Source organism: Engraulis encrasicolus, chromosome 4 (assembly GCF_034702125.1).
Source record: "Engraulis encrasicolus isolate BLACKSEA-1 chromosome 4, IST_EnEncr_1.0, whole genome shotgun sequence".
NCBI lineage: Eukaryota > Metazoa > Chordata > Actinopteri > Clupeiformes > Engraulidae > Engraulis > Engraulis encrasicolus.
Window position 1 is genome coordinate 40,136,991 of NC_085860.1, and position 15,157 is coordinate 40,152,147.

Genomic DNA, 15,157 nt, shown 5'->3' on the forward strand with positions numbered 1-15,157 from the left:
TATGCTTTCATGCAGCCTAAATTGTACCAATTTTGCCTCCTCTCCAAGCAGCACAATCGAAACTATTGGCTATCTAGCTTGCAAGTTTGGCTGGTCTATCCAACAAGATGAGTCAAGTGACATATGTCTTGCGAAGAGTGCAAGCGTCGCTTTGTGTGTGAGCGAGAGAACCAGAGAGAGAACGAGAGAGAGGCGCTTCCCAAAATCGCTCTGCAGAAAGGGCAAGGCGATGTCTCCAAATATTAGACAAAATGCAGCTTATTTTAGTTAAGTAGACATCAGGAAAGTATTTTGTTTAGTTGCAAAGCCGAGCTGATTGGTTCATATTGCTCTGAACGACACTCAAGTCTATGCCTATATTTTAATGGGTTTATTATGCGCGCGAGGTCACCTAACTGTAGTGACGCCCGGTGCTATTACCAGAGGAAAACGATAGCACTTGGGCAAACGGTAAAGTCAGTTTAGCCATGCATACCTGCCTATGATGAACCAGTTTTCTTGTTTGAAAAAACACTCTTCCTGGCGCTAAAGCAAACTGCCATTTCTGACTGACCCAGATTAAATCCCATGCACGGAACTCCACTATTGAGATGATAGGCTATATTTCCCATCGCTTATCACAGTAGCCGACAGTGAAACATTGTTCTCATGAAGCTGGCGGTAGACGTGTATACTATCCACAGGTGAAGGACAATGTGCCATGATTTTGCGCACAACCTCAAACACAATTCCTTAATGGAAAATAGCCAACCCACTGTTGCATCGAACTTATAGGTGAAAGTCGTGAGCTCCACCAACAATCCACCGTCTTTGATAAGCGCTGCATGCTGCGCACAGGCTATCATCTTACACTTCATTATTATTGTGTTGGTGGATAGGAGAGCTTAATCTTAATTCCTTTCTCCCAATAATGATACAAACAGTAACAACTTACAAAATGCCAGTTTGGGAGGAACAGTTGAATTATAGCCTGTACATGACTAGATCAAAAAATTTGAAAAAAAAAAAAAAAAAAAACCCGGGATTTCCCGGGATTCCCGGGAAATGGGCCGTCAGATCCCGGGATTTGATTCATGCCATTTTCGGGAAAAATATTAAACCCTAATGTGGACAGCCTCTACTGCCATCGTCCTGCTGACTCGCCTTTGCCCCGTGTGTGTGTGTGTGTGTGTGTGTGTGTGCAGGGAAGCCGACAGGAGGGGGGCAAAGGGCTCAGCTGTCCCGTCCCAGGGAAAAAGAAGGCCTAGAAAGTCTCCTCAGTACATTATATGTATTGATTCGGTTGCCCTTTTAATTGATTTTGTTCGGGCCTGGCCAAAGCAGTCAACGGCCCTGTATGTGTGTGTTTGCGCCTGTGTGTTTGCGCCTGTGTGTGCTTGGCAGCCTGCCAGCTAAAATTAAGCCATGGCTAATCTATCTCCCGTATGGGCAGCTCAGGCTCTCAAAATGCTGCCCTTTATAGCAGGGCCAGAGCATAGAGCTTTCCTCAAGCACTTTCTAAACGCTTAAAGCAATCACTATGAAACTATGACGGGATTTTTTTAGTACTGCTATTCTTATTGAGAAAAATCTTAATAATTAAATTGATCCAGCAACATGTGTGGGAGGCTACCATTAAAATGTGTGAAAGTCACTGCCCGATCTCAGTATTATGGCCTTGAAAATGTTAATGTGCACACACTTAATTTTTAAAGCAAACCAAATTTCACAAAGACTCATTCCCATCATATGCGGTAGATCAAATGATCAAACATATTTTGTTGCATATGAGTGGACAACAAGTTACACTGCCTTAGGCTCATCATCATCCCTGTGATGCGAACAATTCTGCATTCAAGTCATTTTATTAGAATTAGAATTTCAAATTCTTTGTATGACCAGTGCATGTAAAGAAATTGACAATAAAACCAACTTGACTTTATTATGTACTGTAATATACATTTTCAAATGCACATCCCTGTCTTATGGGAATCACTGAGTCACTGCAGAAGTTGTGAAGGTCATGTGTGTGTAAATGAGTCTTCAGTGAATTTTCCAGCAGAGGCCGTACTAGCAGGAAGCCAATGTTATTAGGGCTGTGTGTGTAGCAGTGTATTTTCCAGAAGTAGGTAAGTAGATTTTGACCCTTTTTCAAAAAAAGGCTTCTACTCCCTTCCCATAACCACTTCCACTCTTGAGAGCACACCACATGTAGTGCCATCCAAAAACAATTAACCCAAGTGGCTGTGGGTTATGCAATACCTCAATGCCAAGCAAACACCAAGGCAGACTTGCCAGGAGAATGTTCCATAAGCTGTTTTTCGTTATGGATGCTTGTTGAAAATCTGAGTTCCGTGTGGCTATCTTATTCGAGTTCTGCCATTGCGTTGCTCGGATCATGGTTGGTTTCTATAGTTGGCAGCAGCAGGAAAACTGTTTCGGAAAAAAAATGTCTGAAGCATCAACTTCTCATTTGGGAAAGGCCCATTGCCTTTTTTCCACACTTGAATAATGTGTTTATTCTGTGTGCATACTAATCTCTTAATGTAATTCAAAGTAAGATTTGTAGCGCCACACAAAATCCAACGACAAAGTTATGATGACAAACGTTGTCATGACTAAGGCCACTCAGACAAATAGAAAGTTTAGGCTCTACTACTCTATAGTCCTTCATTGATGTCTTGAGAATGCCCTATACCAGGGGTCAGGAACCTATGGCTCTAGAGCCACATGTGGCTCTTTTGGGAACTGTATCTGGCTCTTGGGAACTGTATCTTGCCAACCATCCCTTGAAATACAGACTTGTCCCTTATTTATAAAAGTATGGGTTCTGTATTGAGCTGAAACGAGACATGGTATCTTAGAATGTGTAAAATGCAGGAAATCACATCTAAGAAATGGAACATTTTTCGGGGGGAGGACCCCTAGACCCTCCACCACAATGAAGCTGACAGTTGGCAAACCTATACTTATCGGTTATCAATAAAAGGGATAACTTGACAGTACTCTAAAATTGTTGGGCTTAATTGAAGTACATGCTTTTAATTGTATTCAGTGTTTCAAAATGGTATGGCTCTCACGAAAATTCTTTTTAAAAAATGTGGCTTTTATGGCTCTCTCCACCAAAAAGGTTCCTGACCCCTGCCCTATACAGTAAAGGGCAAAGACCAATGATATTAAATTACTCAACTGTTTTGACCAGCTTTGCACAGTCCAAAACCACACTGCATGGTTTTGCTCATGTGCCCACACTGTGCTGACACACCTGTGCTTTCTCAAGGTGCCCCCTGCCCACAGCCCACACATGAACTCACACTTGTGCAAATGATTCTCTCTCTCTCTCTCTCTCTCTCTCTCTCTCTCTCTCTCTCTCTCTCTCTCTGTCTCTCTCTCTCTCCTAGACGCATGCACACACACATTTTCACACATACACTATCACCCCCACACACATTTCCGCTTGCCTATACGGTCTCTCACACACACACACACACACACACACACACACACACACACACACACACACACACACACACACACACACACACACACACACACACACACACACACACACACACACACGACTGTGTGCTTGAGTGGCTTGTCAGCCAGAGGCTGAGGGGGGGCTGAGATGCATCCAAAGGCAGTCAAGGGCGTATGGCAGGGAGAGCAGAGGAGAGGAGAAGAGAGGAGAGGAGAGGACCCCCTCCTGAGACAGATGGAGATGAGGCCTGTATGTGCCAGAGAGGAGAGAGATGAGCTGCAACTCACATTCACCGGATTAAAAGGCACACACACACACACACACACACACACACACACACACACACACACACACACACACCTACTGCACATCCACATATACGTGACTAGATGATATGTGCACAGACATCAAACTCCAAGCATATCTAACTAAAACACAAACACACACACTACACATGAATGCACAAATATCTATGCTAGACCGACTGAAAAAAAAACGTCATGGCACAAGGCGCACACTTTTAAGGAAACATACAAGACATTTTCCAACGTACACACACTCCATCTGCCATGGATATTTTCATGTCTATACCTCTTTATCCTTAAAATTACTGTACTAACTGTTCTTTTAAGGAAGCACACAGTACAATACACTTTCCTATACACACACACACACACACACACACACACACACACACACACACACACACACACACACACACACACACACACACACACACACACACACACACACACACACACACCACTCAGTGCAAATACTGTACACACACACATGCACTTCCTGCCTAGGGGAAGAATGGATATTATCATGCCTGTGTCTCTCTTCCTCCTCAAAACAAATAAGAGAGGTCTGCACACTGACATGTCCATGACCTCATTAGCACAGTGTTTCAGACACTGTGTCCACTTAGATGAAGGACAGCATGCCTAAAACACTGCACATTTATTGTTTGTTTATGGGTTAGCATACCTCTTGTACCTCTTATTATTACTCTTACGGAGGAAGCCACACAGGCATGATGATGTCCGTCCCTGCCTTCAGTTGGAAGTGTGTGTGTGTGTGTGTGTGTGTGTGTGTGTGCGTGTGTGTGCGTGCGTGCGTGCGTGCGTGCGTGCGTGCGTGCGTGCGTGCGTGCGTGCGCGTGCATGTGTGTGCGTATACACAGGCGTATACAAGTATGAAACTGAGGTTTCTATTATTTCTTTTCATTTTTTTGCAGTGACATTACACTGCAAAAAACATCTGACATTCTGCAAATAAGTCTGCACATTCTGACTCTTCTCACATTCTTCTCACATATGCTCTTAGTCTCTCAGGGCTTGGACAAAGTCTCATAACTCCATCTAGCAGCTAGGGTATGTAGCATCATCTCTTCATCCAGGGCTGGACTGGGACAACAAACTGATCCGGGCATTTTCGGCATAGAGCAGCCCCTCACCCCCACACCCTTACTACTATCAGAGATTCTTTAAGTATATAGAGATATGCCAACATAATAGGTTTCTATGGGCACCTAATTTGACCAGGTTCCAGTCTGCCTAAAAGGCCGTGTCATAATGCTCCTACAATGAATAGAACAGTCCTTAGGTCTGCCTAGGTCTGCCTAAAGGGGGATTTCCCCCCACTCCTCCTTTCAATAATAGACCGTGGAAACAATGGGCCAATGGAACCTCTCTCTCTACTCTCTCTGCTACAATTATGATGGGCTCAGGCCACTATTAAGGATGCAGAGATGGGCCACTCCGTCTAAACTGTGGGCCAGTCTCTAGGAATATTTGAAAAAAACAAACAAACAACAGTGTCGGCCCTTGGGGACTCTCAGCCCACCGGGAAAATGCCCTATATCCAGATTACCAGTCCAGCCCCGTCTTCATCTCCGTGGTGACTCAGGGCACAGCGGCCAGGTTCAAGTCCCCAGTGAGTCAAACTCCTCGCCATCTCTCTCTCTCTCTCTCTCCCTCTCTCTCTCTCTCTCTCTCTCTCTCTCTCTCTCTCTCTCTCTCTCTCTCTCTCTCTCTCTCTCTCTCTCTCTATACATCTGTCCCTCTCACACACACTCTTCTATCTCACTCTTCTCTCTCACTCTCTATTTCTCTCTCTCTCTCTCTCTCTCTCTCTCTCTCTCTCTCTCTCTCTCTCTCTCTCTCTCTCTCTATACATCTGTCCCTCTCACACACACTCTTCTCTCTCACTCTTCTCTCTCACTCTTCTATTTCTCTCTCTCTCTCTCTCTCTCTCTCTCTCTCTCTCTCTCTCTCTCTCTCTCTCTCTCTCTCTCTCTCTCTCTCTCTCTCTCTCTCTCTCTCTCTCTCTCTCTCAGCTCATCAACATCAATATTTTGGCGCCAAATTCAGGTAAGATGTTTAAAACCATTCGACTGTGGTCAGACGAAAATCTGAGCAGAATTGCACTGCTCCTTCCTCCTCCTAATTTCCTAAACCTCTAGTCTTCTCCCAGAGCTGCTAAATCCGGCTCTATCCCCCCAGGCCTTCCCAAACTCAAGTGATGTGTCCCACATACCTCTGAACACAGGCGCCAACAAATTTGTTACACACTCCACCCACTGCCCCAACAAGCACACACACAGACACACACACACACACACACACACACACACACACACACACACACACACACACACACACACACACACACACACACACACTCTACTCTCTCTCTCTCTCTCTCTCTCTCTCTCTCTCTCTCTCTCTCTCTCTCTCTCTCTCTCTCTCTCTCTCTCACACACACACACACTCTCTCTTTCTCTCTCTCTCTCTCTCTCTCTCTCTCTCTCACACACACTCTCTCTCTCACACACACACACACACACACACTGGAAGGAAAATAGGCAAGAGCATACATACCCATCCTGTTTTCTCATCTCTGAGACAGGAGAGCAGCATTCATGCAGGCACACACTTTCCACTCCAAGCATTATACTACAACTTAGTCCTCCAGTGCCCTACAGTCAAAAGATTATTACATTACATTGCATTTGGCAGACGCTTTATAACCAAAGTGACTTACAAACGAGGACATAATCGTAGTCAACATCACAAGCATGATGATACAAAGTGCACAGGAAATATACAAAACAATAAGTGCGGATGCAAAGAAGGGGGGTTGAGCAGTGACTTGAATGTAGAGAACAACTTGCATAGGTCTGAGTATGTAAACTCTACATACACATTTTATATAGACATATAGGCCTGATGTTTAAGTGTATTAGTGTTGATTAGATGTATTAGCGTTCTTGTAGAGCACACATGGCACTGGGAATAAAATAATATTTGAATGGTTAAGTACTGAAAAATAAACATTTGGTGCATATTATTTTAAACATAAATATTACTTTTAATTACTGAGATGGATGCGGTATCAATACCCCAACTTATCGGGAACGTTTTGATTATGCTGACTGCACACTTGATTAATGTTCTTGCCATGGTGTTGCCAAAATGCTACATCAGCTTTATGTAAAAAACACTAGTGGCACAGGAGCAGCGCTACTTCAGTGCAGCGAGCTATTTTAAACTGGGGAGGCAGATCAGCATTGCGATGACAATGAGGAAGTGGTGCCCTAATTGCCATGCATCGGTCATGTTACTTTTTTTAAGAACGCTGCTGCATAATTGAGAGACACTGAAGCATCTTGCTCATATATATTTGAAGACGTCAACCCATCTTGCTCGTGCAGGAGCCAGTGGGACTGTTTGGGAACAGAACAAACACGCATGCGTGTGCGCACACACACACACACACACACACACACACACACACACACACACACACACACACACACACACACACACACACACACACACACACACACACACACACACACACACACACACACAGAGAAGCACACACATGTGCACACACACACACAAGTGGCAAGAAATTTCCCACAGTTCTGCTATATAGTCTACAACAAAGAAGAACATCTAAACTTCCTTACACAGCAGAAACAAAGCAGCTCAACCTCCTGGAATAACAAACTGTTTAGGTCATCAGATTCAGACACACACCTGCCTGTCTGTCTGTCTGTTAAAAATGGATCTCTCTTCAATTCAGCACTGGCTCCTGTCCATAGGGCCCATCAATGCATCAAGACCACACACACACACACACACACACACGCACGCACACACACACACACACACACACACACACACACACACACACACACACACACACACACACACACACACACACACACACACACACACACACACACAAGGCAAGGCAAGGCAAGGCAAGTTTATTTATATAGCGCATTTCATACACAGGTGCAACTCAATGTGCTTCACAAAGTTAACAAATGTAAATGAAAGGAAAGCAGGGAAATGAATTAGAGTCAAAAAAACATTTAAAACATTAAGATAAAACATAAGGTAAAAATAATAATAAAATAAAACATAAATAAACATAAAACCTTGAAAAACAATTCTTATTTTACTAATTTACTTCTCTTATTTTACCGTCTTTTCATTCAATAATTTAAGAAAGCATCTGAGAACAGCTTTGTCTTGAGTCTAGATTTAAAGCTATCAATAGTGGGTGCATTTTTTACGTCATCTGGAAGCTGGTTCCAAAGCTTTGAAGCATAGAAGCTAAAGGCTGCCTCTCCACATTTTGTTTTGACTTTTGGAATCACCAGCAAATTCTTCTCCGTTGACCTTAGTGACCTGGCCGGTGCATACAGCTGAAACATATCCAGTAGATATGTGGGTCCCATTCCATTTAATGATTTAAATACAAGTAGCATTGCCTTAAAATCAATTCTGTAGCTTACTGGGAGCCAATGCAGCGATCTTAAAATTGGAGTAATGTGGTCAAACTTCCTTGTCTTTGTAAGAACCCTTGCAGCTGCATTTTGTACCAGTTGAAGCTGTTTAATGGTCTTATTTGGGAGGCCAGTAAACAGACTGTTACAGTAATCGACTTTACTAGAAATGAAGGCATGTATTAGCTTCTCCAGATCATGTTTAGACATCAGGCCCCTAAATTTAGAGACGTTTTTTATGTGATAGAATGCAGACTTAGTAATAGCTTTCATGTGACTGTTGAAATTTAGGTCACTGTCAATGAGGACCCCAAGATTTTTAACTGTTTCCCTTGGTTTCAGTCCCTTCGTTTCAAGGATAGTAGCAATCTTTTGTCTCTCCTCTCTTTTCCCAAATATAATTACTTCAGTTTTTTCTGTGTTCAGCTGGAGGAAATTGTGAGACATCCATTTGTTAATTTGGTCCATGCAATGATAGAGTGATTCAAGGGGGGTGTAGTCATTGGGGGACATAGATAAGTAGAGCTGGGTATCATCCGCATAGCTATGGTAATTTATGGAGTTATTCTCGATAATGTGTCCCAGTGGCAACATATACAGATTGAACAGTAGTGGTCCCAGAATGGAGCCCTGGGAGACCCCACAATCCAGAGACATTGGTGATGAAGTATGTCTTCCAATGGCGACAAAAAAACTTCTTTGTTGTAAGTACGATTTTAACCAGTCGATCACTATGCCCGTAAAACCAACCCAGTGTTCCAGTCTATGTAGTAGTATAGAATGATTAACTGTATCGAAAGCAGCACTCAAATCAAGAAGTACCAAGACGGATGATTTGCCAGCATCAGAATTCAATCTTATGTCATTCATAACTTTGATAAGAGCTGTTTCAGTGCTGTGGTAGGCACGGAAACCAGATTGAAACTTATCAAAATAGCTATTAGACATTAAAAAGGCAGTTAATTGGTTAAAAACAATTTTCTCTATTATTTTACCCATAAATGGTAGATTGGATATGGGCCTATAGTTGTTTAGTACCAGTGCATCCAGGTTGTTCTTTTTCAGTAAGGGTTTCACAACTGCTTCTTTCAGACAGCCTGGGAATATGCCTGTTTGTAGTGAGGTGTTGATGATCTGAAGTACATCTGGTGATATTAGGTGTAAGATGGATTTGAAGAAGGCTGTTGGTAGAATATCTAAGTCAGATGTAGAGGAGCTAAGACTTTGTACCGTTCTATTAAGAATGTCCACATCAACTAAATTAAAATTTCTCATGAGGTTAGGATTTAACTTCACCGTAACAAGTTGGTCCGAATCTTGGGTCGGTTGCACATGTGTGAGTATGTTTGTACGTATTTTTTCAATCTTACCTTTGAAAAAGGATGCAAACTCATTGCATTTGCTGACTGAGAGGAACTCAGAGGGCATTTGATTTGGGGGCCTTGCTAGCTTTTCCACAGTGCCAAACAGGACGCGTGCATTATTAATATTTCTGTTAATTATGTCAGAGAAAAAAGATTGTCTAGCTTTAGAAATTTCTTGGTTGTATTTCGAGAGTGTGTGTTTATAGATTTGGTAGTGGACTTCAAGTTTGGATTTACGCCACTGTCTTTCAGCCCTCCTGCATTCTTGCTTTAGCAATATAACTGTGGGATTCATTCTCCAAGGGGCTTTTTTATGTCCCACTGTTTTGATTTTTTCGGGGGCAATAACATCCATAATATGGGTCATCCTTGCATTAAAATTAACCATGAGATCATCTGCATTCTCTGAAGTTTGACTTTGGATCTCTGAAAGTGCTTGCTGAAAGAGTGAGGCTGTCTCACAGTTGATTATACGTTTTTTGACTGTAACAGATTCCCTTTGAACATGAGGGTACATAGAAACATCAGAAAAAATGCAGTAATGGTCAGAAAAGCCATAGTCTTTGACACTAGCACAAGCATTGAGGCCTTTTGTTATTATTAGGTCTAGAGTGTGACCTTGGTTGTGTGTTGGTCCTGTTACATGCTGTGTAAGGCTAAAAATGTCAATAAGACTTAAAAATTCCTTAGCATAGACATTCTCTAAGTCGTTTACGTGGAAATTGAAGTCGCCTGTTATAAAAAGGCTATCATAGTCCACACAAACATTCGACAACAGCTCACCAAATTCCTCTAAGAAGAGTGGTGCAGAAAGTCTTGGAGGTCTGTAGATAGTTAATAACAGTATGTCGGAAGAACATTTTAGAACTGCAGCTAAGTATTCAAAAGATGAAAATTCACCTAGTGCTGTCTTTTGACATTGAAACAGTGCCTTGAAAATAATTGCTATCCCCCCTCCCTGTTTATTCTGCCTTTCTGTACTAATGAAATGAAAGTGAGGCGGGGTTGCTTCTATAAGTGTGATAGAACTAGTGGATTTTTCCAGCCATGTTTCAGTTAAAAATAAAAAATCAAGGTTGTGGGTACAGATAAACTCATTGACAATAAAAGGCTTGTTCCTTAGAGACCTGGCATTCTGTAAAGCTAATTTAACATTGAGCATTGGAGGCATTTCCACTGTGGTATTTTGAGTGAGTTTTTTTGGGACAGCACTGAGTAATTCCATGTTTGCCTTCTTGGGGTAATGTATAGGCCTACGTGTCCTGAAGAGGCTTTGCTTGGTTGTTAGAACTGGAATAAGATTGTCCACGGGTCCCCTTATCTGCTTATTTTCAAAACCGCTGTTACTATGTGGGTAGGGACCCAGTTGATATCAGACTGTGCTTTCAACAAGGTCATCATCACTGATACTATTGTACTCCAGAGCACAGACAGGTGGTGGTGGGGCTCTGCCTTTTTTTGGGTGCAGTCGTGGATGGAAGTATTCTTTCAGATTTTGGGGTATAATGAGGTTGACCTTGAGAAATATCCGCATAGGAGGCTTGGTAGGAATGTCTGGGGGTAGAAAAGGTAGATCTGGCAAAGGGGAGTAGTCTCGCCATAGTTGCTGGAAATCTCAGTCTGGGAGATGGAGATGATGTTTCGTCGTTCCGGGAAGGTTGTGATTCCATTGGTGATTGCATTTTGCCGCCGTTGCCAGGGCTTGATGCTGGTGGCTGCGTTTCGCCACATCTGGGGGGTGAGTTTGGTTTTGAGGAAACCACATTTCCTATTTCCTGTGTTGACAGTCGCTTTTTGGCAGACCTGGGAGGTGGAATTGGTGATGCCGATGGCACTTTGCCAGTCCGACAAGGAGGTGAACACTTGATCTCCGGCGAGCGGTTTGCTGCCAGTTTCTGTGACAGGTCTTCCAGCTGTTCCGAAAGCTGGTTCAGTTTGTGGCGAGTTCTGTGTGTTGGTGGGTCAGTCATGTCGTTTCTTTCCACATGAGCAGCTACGTCATCTGTGTGTGTGCTTTCGCCAGTCTGTGGCTCAGTTTGCACACTGGCAGGGACAGAGGGCTTGTTGAAATGCCCATGTGTCTGAGTGGATACAGATACAGGTCGCTTATCAGCGCCCAAGGTCTCAATGCTGTAAACAAACTGGTCTGTCAACACTTTGGCGCCGGTCCAACTCAGTTCTGCACTGTTTTTTTTTAATAGTACAGAGCGTCTCCAGAAACGGTCGAAATTGTCAACAAAGCTGATACCGTTGGATCTGCATGTCCTTGACAGCCATGTGTTTAAAGAATTTAATCTGGAGAACGCAAAATCGCGATAGCAGGGTGCTGGTATTGGCCCGCTGATAAAGGATGGAATTTTCAGATCTTTTAGAGTTGAAAATAAGTCATTAAAATCCTTTCGGACAATTATTTGCTCTTTGAACAGATCCGCTGCCCCACAGTGAACAACAAGGCGATCAATAGATCTGTGATCAGACACCAATTGTGGGATACTATCCTTGGTCTCACGTACGGATGCATGGGGCAGACAGGACACTTTAAAAGTTCCATTTCCGATATTTTTCACACTCAGATCACCAACAACAAGTGTTGTAGGAGAGGCAGGCAGCTGCCGTCTAACTTTGTTCTTGTTATTCCAATGCGGTGTACGTTCAGTTTTTATTCTGGGAGCAACTGGTTCCACTTGTTCAAGGCACTCAAATCGATTTTGAAGTTTTATGGGCTGCCCTGAAAAAGTTGGTCTGGCAGCAGCAGACCGCACTGGTGTTGAAGTTAGTATTTTATCTCTGTTTTTGGGTCGAGCCCCTTTGCTTTCCCAATAGTGAGTAGGCCTACTCACATTTTGCTTTGCGAAGCTTTTGCCAGGTGTTTCGTCCAGCGTCACAAATGTCACATCAGCCGGTCGTTGGTCTGCTTTTGCATTTGCGGCACCTGTTTCAGGACTTCCTTCAGTCTTTGATAGGCGATCACCCAGTAAGGATTCCAGGGCAGAAATCCGTTGTTCCAGCAGTATCCATTTTTTGGACTGTCGTTGTCGCATTTTGTTATTGTTTCAGCTCAGCAATTGTTTTGACTTCTAGGTTCTCTTGTGAAAAACACTAATGTATGTATGAATAAAATCCTCTGTTGTTCTTCTCTAAACTTGTTAAAAACTGTGTATAACTGATGGCAAATAAAATCCAAGATATAGTGTGAAAAGAAAGTAAAGAAATTGAAGTTAGGCAGGAGCAAAGCAGAAAAGCCACACACGCACACAAGCATGAACACAAAAAAAAAACATGAAACACACACACACACACACACACACACACACACACACACACACACACACACACACACACACACACACACACACACACACACACACACACACACACACACACACACACACACACACACACACACAATCACAACACACGCTCAGTCAGGACGACAGACATTCACGAGGGCATGATTTGCTCTTTTGGGTCCATTACAGCACAAAGTGAGCATTGTCAACCGGTCTTTACTTTATGCGAACCATAACAGCCAGAATTTAAGCTTAAGTAATCACCCTCTCACAACTAATGGATCAGAGCCCTACTGCACTTCAAATGTGCAGAGGGCTTCGGTGTTGGGAGCAGTCTGGAGACAGGAACAACCTTTACCCTACAGTGATTATAGCACTTTAAGCCAAGGCTTCCCAAACTTTACCATGGCAAGGCCCCCCACATACCATTATATTGCAGCCAAGGCCCACCTTACATGGGTCATGCCGCATAGACGGTCTAGGTCTGTTAGTCAGTGCCCCACTGGAATATATAAAATAATAACTTGACAACAACAGAAGTAATGTTCAGAGATGCAATAGATTATTATAATGCAGTTCTTAACTAATGGGAATATTGTTAAGGCTATTTTGGTGTACTTTTTACTGTACACGCACAACATTAACTGTCTGTAGGCATACCCAGAAGCAGAACAGGGGTGGCTACTTAATCCTCAGTAGAATTCTACAACAAGGGCAACCACTGCTTGCTGTGAGGACTCAGGTGCTGTTTCCACGTAGCTGGATACTTGTATATGTGGATATTTTTTTCTCCTGGTTGCATTGGTTTTGCATTGGTTTTGGCCTTCCGTTTCCACGTAGCAGATATTTAAAGTCCAGGAGGAAAAAAAGCAGGAGAAAAAACGGTAACACTTTATTTTAGGGACACACCTATTAGCACTAATACATACAATATTAATGCCTGTGTAAGTAACTTGTAAGGCATGTACTAAGCAAAATAAGACAGTTGTTAAGCATGTATTCACAAATGTCTTGTTCATGCCCAATTAGGGATTTATTACCAATATAACCTTAGTAGACCTAGATTTCTATTTATGAGTAAGCAGTAAGGGCCAGAATACAATGTGTATAAGCTCCTGGTACATTGTGTGAACAAACCCTGAACAGTGTGAAAACAGATGTGGAATAAGGGTCCCTATTCTAAAGTGATGCATTGCTCAGCCCAGATGGCTTAGGGCCCCCGCACTACCTAGGGCCCCCACACTACCAAGGGCCCCCACTCTACCCACACCCCGCCCCCGGGAAGCAAAGTGTAAGAACTTTCCTGAATCTGCATTAGTCTCATTAAGTACATTGATCTCACTTATTCTATTTAATATATTATGGAGTAATTGGAAGCACTATATTGCAAGGATTGGACGTAAACTTCTCAATGACGGTGGGTGGTGAGAGGTAATTTTTTCATACACCAATTAGTTTTAATTGTAAAAACCCTACAATAAATGCAGAATATAACAATGAGTAATAGTTTGGAAGCGAAACTAAGCTATTCCTTTGTGATAAATAAGTTAATGTTTGAGAAACTTAGCTCCAAGAAGTGCAGTGCATGATGGGTACGCCCTTAGTCAGAAATGCAATGCATGGCCAATGCAGCAATGATAATATTTCTGTTGTTACATACATGTCAAATTGTTTGGATAGCATCTAAATTTCACGAGTGAGGGGAGGAGCTAAGGACATAGGCTCAGAGCTGGGTAGGTTGTCTGTTGGCCTAGATTGCGTACCCATCATGCACTGCACTTCTTGAAGCTAATGTTCTCAAACATTAACTTAATTATCACAAAAGAATAGATTAGTTTTGCTTCAAAACTATTATTCTGTTCTGCATTTATTTTTGGGGTTTTTACAATTAAAACTCAGTGGTACAAGAAAAAAATTACGTCTCACCAACCCAACGCCATCGACAAGTGTACGTTCAATCCTTGCTATATAAAGGCTCCTGTTACATTTTTCACACAGTTGTGAAAAAGAGAAAATTAGATGACTTAGCTGCATTTGTAGTAATTATGTAATACACCCTTACACTTTGTGAATTGGGTGTGCTAGATAGCGCGGGCCTGGGTGGTGTGGGGGCCCTAGGTAATGAGGGGGACTTTGGTAGTGCGGAGGCCCTGAGCCATCTGGGCTGACCAATGCATCACTTTAGAATAGGGACCCTTATTCCGCATCTGTTTTCACACTGTTCAGGGTTTGTTCA